We start from the raw sequence: 9,387 nt of genomic DNA, 5'->3' as shown, positions 1-9,387 counted from the left end.
GCAAAACAGTCTGACCGACAGCAAACGGCACGGCGCGCCAAGTATCCGCGCGGCGCGCCAAAAGGCCGCGCGGCGCTCCATATAACTAAAAATCGAGTTCGAGAGTTTTCAAATATCTGGCACATCAGGGTTTTTTTTATGTGGAGCGGCGCTTACAAATACGGAGCGGCGTCCCAAATGCTGTTTTCTCAAAAATTCGCATTTTTAAGCCATTTTAACCCATTTTCTCAACCTAAAAACCCCCAAACAACCCCAACAAAAATCCGAGCATGATCACATTGCACATATCATCAAACAAGCACAAAATATACAAACTATACAACAATGTGAAGTTTATTACCGAGTCATTCACAAGACTCGTTTCCAACTTCAAGTAAACTTAGGATCGGGTTCAACATGAACCCCATCATCAATCTCCAATGGACCATCGAAATATTTCTTCACACGATGTCCATTAACTTTAAAGGTCGTGCCACTAGCATTTTTCAACTCAATTGCACCATAAGGGTACACCTTAACAACCTCAAATGGTCCCGTCCACCGGGACTTAAGTTTTCCGGGCAGAAGCTTTAATCTAGAGTTAAATAAAAGCACTCGATCACCTTCATTAAACTCTTTTGTACCCTTTAACCTCCTATCATGCCATAGCTTGGTTTTCTCTTTATAAATTAAAGAATTTTAGTACGCATCAAGGCGTAATTCACCAAGCTCATTCAATTGCCCCGCCCTTAGGCGTCCGGCTTCCTTCAAATCTAAATTGCACTTTTTAAGTGCCCACATAGCCTTATGCTCAATCTCCAACGGGAGATGGCATGCTTTCCCATAAACCAACCGATAAGGAGTGGTACCAATTGGCGTTTTGTAGGCGGTGCGAAACGCCCACAAAGCTTCATCGAGCTTGTTCGCCCACTCCTTCGGATTCGAACCCACTGTTTTCTCAAGAATCCCTTTAAGAGCTCGATTGGTGTTCTCAACTTGTTCGCTCGTTTGGGGATGGTATGAAGTAGAAACTTTATGGAGAACTCCATATCGCTTCAATACCTTCTCCATTTGAGCGTTACAAAAATGAGTACCCCTATCGCTAATTAAAGCTTTAGGAGTTCCAAATCGAGAAAATAAACGCTTAAGAAAGGAAATCACAACTCGTACATCATTTATGGGCAAAGCTTGAGCTTCGGCCCATTTAGACACGTAGTCAATAGCAACGAGTATGTAACTATAATTCTGAGATTTCGGAAATGGCCCCATAAAGTCAATTCCCCAAATGTCAAATACTTCGCAAACTTGGATGCTTTGTTGAGGCATCTCATCCCGTTTGGTGACTTTACCGGCCCTTTGGCAAGAATTGCACGACTTGCAAATCCGGTGGGCATCCTTGAAAATTGTCGGCCAAAAAAATCGGCATCATAGACTTTATGCCCCGTGATTTGGGGTCCAAAATGCCCACCGGCAGGCCCACTATGGCACTCGGTCAAAATACGCGTACACTCCTCACCGGAAACGCACCGACGAATAACCCCATCGGGACAACAACGAAAAAGATAGGGAGCCTCCCAGAAATAGTACTTAAGGTCACTGAAGAATTTCTTCCTCCTTTGATGCGACCACCCTTTTTCCAAGAATCCCCCAACCAGATAATTAGCAATGTCCACGTACCACGGCTCGTCCACCTTGTCCATTGCCATGAGATATTCATCGGGAAAATCATCATGGATACTCGATTCGTGAAGGACTTCGAGATTTGGGTTCTCGAGTCTAGACAAGTGGTCAGCCGCTAGATTTTCAGCACCCTTCTTATCCCGGATCTCGATGTAGAATTCTTGCAAAAGTAAGATCCATCTAAGCAGTCGAGGTTTCGCATCCGGTTTCGAAAGTAGGTACTTCAGAGCAGAATGGTCCGTAAAAACTATAGTCTTAGACAAGACTAAGTAGGACCTGAACTTATCAAAAGAAAAGACCACCGCAAGGAGCTCCTTTTCAGTGGTAGTATAATTCAATTGGGCTCCCTGCAAGGTCTTGCTTGCATAGTAGATGGGTCGGAAATGTTTCTTGACCCTTTGACCCAAAACAGAGCCAACAGCAAAATCGGAAGCATCGCACATAAGCTCGAATGGAAGGGACCAATTCGGAGCAATTATGATTGGTGCATTGATCAGTTTCTCCTTCAGAAGATCGAATGCCTTTTAGCACTCGTCAGAGAAATTCCACGGCGTGTCCTTTTCAAGGAGTTTGTTCATCGGGTTAGCGATTTTAGAGAAATCCTTAATAAACCGCCGGTAAAAACCGGCGTGCCCGAGAAAACTCCGAACACCCTTAACATCGGTGGGAGGTGGAAGGTTCTTAATAGCCGTTACCTTCGCAGGATCCACCTCAATACCGTCTTTGGAAATCTTGTGCCCGAGAACTATGCCTCCTTGAACCATGAAATGGCACTTCTCCTAATTGAGCACAAGATTAGACTTTTCACACCGTTCCAACATCCGTTCTAAATTCAGAAGGCATGAATCAAAAGTGTCACCGAAGACCGAAAAGTCATCCATGAACACCTCCATGCAATCCTCTATCATATCGTGGAATATGGCCATCATGCACCTTTGAAAAGTGGCTGGAGCATTGCAAAGGCCAAAGGGCATGCGTCGGTATGAAAATGTGCCATACGGGCATGTGAAAGTAGTTTTCTCTTGGTCCTCGGGCGAGATAGGAATTTGGAAATAGCCCGAAAAACCATCAAGAAAACAATAAAAGCTGTTTCCCACTAACCTCTCTAGCATTTGATCCATGAAAGGTAACGGGAAGTGGTCTTTGCGTGTGGCGTCGTTCAACTTTCGATAGTCAATACAAACACGCCACCTCGTGACAGTCCTAGTGGAAATTAACTCATTTTTATCATTGGTGGTAAGAGTCATACCACCTTTCTTAGGTACACAGTGTACCGGGCTAATCCAAGGACTGTCAGAGATCGGGTAAATCAGACCTGCATCGAGGAGCTTAATGATCTCTTTCTTCACGACATCTTGCATGTGCGGGTTCAACCTCCTTTGACGTTGCACCACAGGTTTGGATTTATCCTCCATTAGGATTTTGTGGGTGTAATAGGAGGGACTAATACCCTTAATGTCGTGAATTTTCCACGCAATGGCCGGTTTATGGGCCTGCAGCATGGTTACAAGCTCAGTTTTCTGACCTGTAGTAATAGAAGAAGAAATAATTACCGGAAGCATAGATTCCTCCTGCAAATAAGCGTATTCCAAATGATCTGGAAGTGGCTTCAATTCTAACTCGGGAGGTTCTTCAATTGAAGACTTGCTCCGATAATCTGCATCGCGTTCGAGTTCCTTGAACTCCTCCTCAGTCGGCTCATAGCCGTTTTCCATCAAGGTGGTCAAAATGTCCACCTCCTCAACCTGCAACTCTTCATCAATTTCAACCAATGAGCATTCTCCTGAACCCTGTAACTCTGGGAATTCCTGCAACAACTCAGAGTGGACATTCACAGTGTTAAGAAAATAGCATACATCATCGGTGTACGCAGGGTATTTTAAAGTATGGTCGATTGAAAAAGTTGCATGCAAATTATCTATCCGAAGGGTCAACTGTTGGCCATATACATCAATGATACACCTAGCAGTATTTAAAAATGGCCGACCCAAAATCAATGGAATTCTATCATCCACTTCCATATCTAACACCACGAAATCGGCTGGAAAAACCAACGACCCGGTCTTAACTAGCATATTCTCGATAATTCCACGAGAGAATTTAATAGAGCGGTCTGCTAGCTGAATAGCCATTCGTGTGGGTTTCAACTCCCCGGGGTCTAGCTTCAAATAAATAGAATATGGCATTAAATTTATGCTAGCCCCCAAATCTGCCAACGTCCGCATACAATCCAAGTTACCCAATAAACAAGGAATGGTAAAACTTCCAGGATCCTCAAGCTTCTCGGGAAGCTTGTTTGCAACTACCGCTAAGCATGCGGCATTCAACCTGACTGAAGACACATTCTTCAGCTTCTTCCTGTTGGTCAGCAAGTGCTTAAGAAACCTTGCATACTTCGGCATACCTGCAATCACATCAATAAAAGGCAAATTAATGTTAACTTTTCTAATCAAGTCCATGAACTTGGACTTTTCTGCCTCCAGCTTCTCTAGTCTCTGCTTCCTCGGGAATGGGAGCGGTGGTTGATACTCTTTAACTACCGGTTTAGCAGCAACAGTTTCCGGTACCCTCACAACCTTCTCAATCACCTGTTCCGGCTCCTTACCCCCCTTCCGGTTCACTAACAACTACCGGCTCACTATCCTTAACCAACGGCACTCGTAAATCATCCTCATCGGGCTTACTCGGTGAATCATATACTAAACCACTACGGGTAGTGATAGCATTAACGTGCCCATTCTTCGGGTTGTTATCGGTCTTACTAGGTAACTCCCCCGGTTTCCTCACATTATTCTGACTAGCAAGCTGACCAATTTGTTTCTCAAGATTCTGAATCGCTGCTTGTTGATTTCGAAACATTTGGTCATTCTTCTCATTGTTCTGAGTAACAGTAGTAACAAGCTGAGTTTGAGATATCACAAGCTTCTCGATCATAGCTTCAAGGTTGGACTTTTTCTCTTCGGCTTGGGGTTTCTGAAAATACCCGGGAGCTTGCTGTTGATATCCTCCACTAGAACCTGGCTGAAACCTCGAACCTTGATTACCTTGAGGATTATAGGGATTATTGAAATTCCTATTAAACTGCGTACGTCCCTGAAACTGATTGTTGTTCTGCTGACTAATATAAGCTATCTCTTCCTTCTGATTCATAGTCAAACCTGCATCACAATCTTTTGCCAGATGCAATCCCCCACAATACTCACAACCAACCTTCATACCATGAATATCCTTATTTATCTTCTCCAAATTCCTACCAAAGGAATCCAACTTAGCACTTATAGACCCAAAATCGTCATATGCACCATGGGTTTCGGTCTTCTTAACTGAAGCTGAATGGAATGACTCATGATCTTGATGCCATTCGTGAGAGTAAGCAGCTTGCTTTTCAATTATCTCTAGCGCCTCTTCTTCGGTCTTATCCATTAACGTACCACCTGCGGCTTGATCAATAGTCTGACGAGTCGGGATATCACAACCTTTGTAGAAAATCTGGACCTTCTGTAAATCATTCAACCCGTGTTGCGGACATGAGCTTAACAAAGTAGCAAAACGGTCCCAAGCATCAAATAATGTCTCACTGCTCTTTTGTCTGAATTGTGAAATTTCTGCTTGAAGTCTAGCAGCTCGAGACGCAGGGAAAAACTTCGATAAAAACTTATCCTCCAAAGTCTCCCAAGAGGTAATCGTGCCCTCTGGTTGCTTATCTAACCATCTCTTGGCTTCTCCCTTAAGAGTCCAAGGAAAAAGCCTTGTCTTGACTGAAGTATCGGCAACCTCATGCAACTTAAACAAATTGAAAACATCATTAAAATTACGAAGATGCTCGTTAGCATCCTCAATATCCTTGCCATAAAATCGGCAATCAGAAGAAATCAAATTTAGGATCGGCCCTGTAATTTGAAAAGGCTGAGTGATGTTCGGTTGAGTAATCGAATTGCCTTGGCCCCCTCGTGTGGCCTTCAACTTTTGTGCCATAGTCTGAGGACGAGGTGGTTGTTCTTGGTCCGCCATATCTTCAGTCTCGGAAAGATCTAAGGATATGTAAGATTCTTCTTCTTCTCTGATTTCAGGTGGTGTATCGGGCACCACAGTCTCAGAACTACTTCCCAATTTAATTATATTAGCACTTGAAGAAAAAGATGAATCCACTGTGGACTGTTGTTCGTGACTTAACGCTCTGAATAACTCTCTTTCGGGTTCTGCAAATGGTTGAAGAATCGGAGAATTAGAAGAACGCGTATGTGGCATGCACTACCTGTTACCTGCGAAATCACAACTAACAACTGATTAAATGCACCGATTCAACTAGAGAATAACAAAAAGAAATAATAAACTATAACTAAACTTAACTAAGAACAATTAGATAACAATCTTAATTTTCGATACAACTGTCCCCGGCAGCGGCGCCAAAAACTTGATGTGTAAAATCTAGTATATAATTTATCTCTGAAAATGCCGGTTTAAAGATTACTACACACTAACGGGCAGTGTACCCGATCGTGTAATAGTATGAAATTGGTAATTCCGAAATCGTTCCAAGGACAGTTTTAACGTGAGAATTAAAATTGTACTAATAAAATAAAATAAATTAATCTACGAAAATTGAAAGTACTAGATAGTTTGTTTTGGTGGCTATTTAACGATTAGCCAAATCAAGATATATTTAAAAGTAAAGACAATATTTTTGGGTTTTTAAGTTTAAATAAATCAAATAACAGACTCAACGGAAAATAAAGATAGTTTGAATTCAATAGATAAAAGAATGTTCGCCTAGATCTCCTATTCGCAGTGTTGGATGATTTGTTATTAAGCACTAGTTCTATTTATCAATGCATGTAATTACAGAGTCGGTTTACCCAGAGTTCTCTTTTAGCAAACACGTCAAACTAGGATTTATTGGCGTAGGGTTCCCTTTTACCAAAGACCTCTTTCGTTTGTGACTTAGTAACTAGCTAATTATAAGATTAAGATTTAATTGGTTACGCGTTCGCTCCACACAATTCACCCCTGCTTTGTTCAATCAATGTTACCCGGTTTACCCCTTGGTCCAGTAAGCACCCAATTGGTTAAGACAAATCAATTGGAAATTAGATCACTAAATTGAAACAGGGTTCCCTTTGTTCAAACAAGATTCACTAATCAACCTAGTAACAATAATCAACACCCACAAGAATGGTTCTTAATCAAAACTCATAATTATCATTCATTAATTAATAAAACTACAAAGTATCATCCAAACACATGCAAATGTTCAATCTAGACAAACATTAAAAGTTTAGCCAAAAATCATGGCTAGAACAAAAATCACAATCAAAGTAATAGAAGAATTCATTGTTTTAAACAAAGAGATTAACCTAATTAATGATTGAATCTTGAATGATAAACGGATCGAGACTTGTTTCCGGAATGATTGATGTGTTAGAATCACCTTGAGAAACCCCAAAAATCACCTAAGTTCGTCAAAAAGCTGCTGGAAATCGTCTGGATGCGAAAGTGATAAATTAGGGTAATTTTCGGGCTTTAAATAAGTGGAAATCTGAACCCGGATTAAGACTCGCGCGGCGCGCCATACATCCGCGCGGCGTTCCAAATAGCTGCGCGGCGCGCCACTCTCTGATGAACTGAAAATCAAGCCTTTTTAAAATGCTCGAACTGAATTTTATGCCTAATGGAGCGGCGCGCGCCCTTTTGGAGCGGCGCTCCAGACCTCATTTGCTGAAACTGAGCTGAAAACTTGCTAAAATCACCTAAAACTCGAATCGGACCAAACCCTTTCACTCGTTTGCATAGAAAATCATCCAAAACCATCAAATAACTTCAAATTTAACCTTCTTGGTCTTGGAACTCAAACTTTCACAACTTTCATCGAAATAACTCCAAATCGTATCCAAAAAGGACCAAAATATACCCGATATCGCTAAGAAAAATGCGTATGAAATATGCGATATCATATATCAATGCGTATAGAAATATAAAGACACGGGATAATTAAAAACACTATAACCCCAAGAGCATAGTAAAAGTAAACAGATTCCTCTGGCGGTAAAAGAAAAAGAAGAATGACTGCATATTTGGTCAATATAATAACCAGGATCAGAACTGGATTAAGCATTTTCTTAATCTTTTGGAAGTTTGAATTGAGGAAGAAAGTATAGAAGTGGTGAAGATAATGAAACAAAAGAAGCTAATTTATAGCAAAATTCAAAACACAGCAATCGAGGCAAATCACCGCATTTAATCAAAGAAATCTCAAAATTTCGTAAATACCGGAGAATCAAATCTTATAGATTACGAAGATTTCCTTAAATCCCTTGAATTCTGGAAATCAATCGTGACTACGTCAAAAGTTAAGGCGAACATTTAATTTTCCCATTCACTCCTTTACGATAGCTTCATTTATACGCTTCCTATAATCGAATCGTTTTATCCATATTTTTCAATAGTGATAAAACTTTATTTTTAACTCATATTCATCATTCTTGTTGTAAAGAATGACGATCTCTATCAAACTTCATGACTATGATTTTCATGAACTACTCCTATCTATTTGTCTGCCCTAATATTGCGGCATAAACGCTCAAAGTTTTACATGAGCTCAATATTATTCATAACACATGAAATGTGTTTAGTTTACTGAAATGCTTGTATATCACCATCATCCCTTTGAGGATAACCTAGTCAAATGACACTCTTGTTATTCCTTTGAATTACCTCCGCATTAATAACAAAATGCACTTTATAGAAGAACCTATAGAAATCATGGTTCATATGATTTAAACGCTTGAAACAAAACAATATTCTATCCGTTGGAATTCACGAAAGGCCCCTAGTATACCTGGGAACGTGAAGGCCAAATAAAACAAAAATATCCTCACCTGTTTACAAACAACGCCGACTGGTGGCAACAACTAAATTTTGGGACGAAATTTCCATTAACAGGGGGATACTGTGATGACCCGGAAAATTTTGACTTATTTTTAACTTAAATCAATAAATGATTTCACAATTCAGACACGATAAGCAAAGTTTGTTATCTTGAGTCTCAAAATTTTTGAACTGTTTATATGGATTCAATTACCCTTCGACTGTTTTCGACGATTCACGAAAAACTATTTGTAAATAGATACATATATATTTAATAAATATAATTAATTTAAAATTTGGAATTTTTCTGGAGACTTTTAGCCGCCACTGATTATCAACGGACCACGAAATTCAGTCCGTAATAGACGACGGCTAACTTAATCACACGTTATATTTTTATATTGTATCATCAATCAACTTGTATATGAGATTGATTAGAAGTACTGTTTTTTTATTTGTCCTCACAATTAGAGATACATATATGCGTGATATGCATCCCATTACCATCTAACAAACCCCTCTTGCATATATTAGGTGCTATTTGTCCCTGAATCACCAATTAATCAAACACCAATATTATGTACACATATACAATCATACCATAATCGAGTTATTCACTATTAGCCATAATATAATAAGTCAACATGCCAGATTATATTAGCTGTAAATTGATAGTGGAGTTAATTAACATGTGTATAATATAAAATATGTAATATGTATCTTTATCATATAGATAGTGGGGTTAGTCAGAGATGACAGGCACTTTTGTATCTATATATTTGAGAGTATGTAAAGCATCAATATCATTCAATCAAAATTACTTTCATTCACAACCAAATATAAGAGAAGAACAATCGTTAGCAT

General features: G+C 39.9%; 1 non-coding gene across 1 annotated transcript; it reads left to right on the top strand.

Moving 5' to 3' along the window:
- The first annotated feature begins 5,170 nt into the window (after positions 1-5,170).
- On the top strand, positions 5,171-5,277 carry LOC139846040 (small nucleolar RNA R71). The gene has a single exon (XR_011758786.1). It is a non-coding gene; the product is annotated as a small nucleolar RNA R71 (small nucleolar RNA).
- Positions 5,278-9,387: the final 4,110 nt, after the last annotated feature.

This window comes from Rutidosis leptorrhynchoides, chromosome 4, assembly GCF_046630445.1.
Source record: "Rutidosis leptorrhynchoides isolate AG116_Rl617_1_P2 chromosome 4, CSIRO_AGI_Rlap_v1, whole genome shotgun sequence".
In the NCBI taxonomy this organism is placed as follows: Eukaryota; Viridiplantae; Streptophyta; class Magnoliopsida; order Asterales; family Asteraceae; genus Rutidosis; species Rutidosis leptorrhynchoides.
This window is presented reverse-complemented; position numbering and strand designations above follow the sequence as displayed.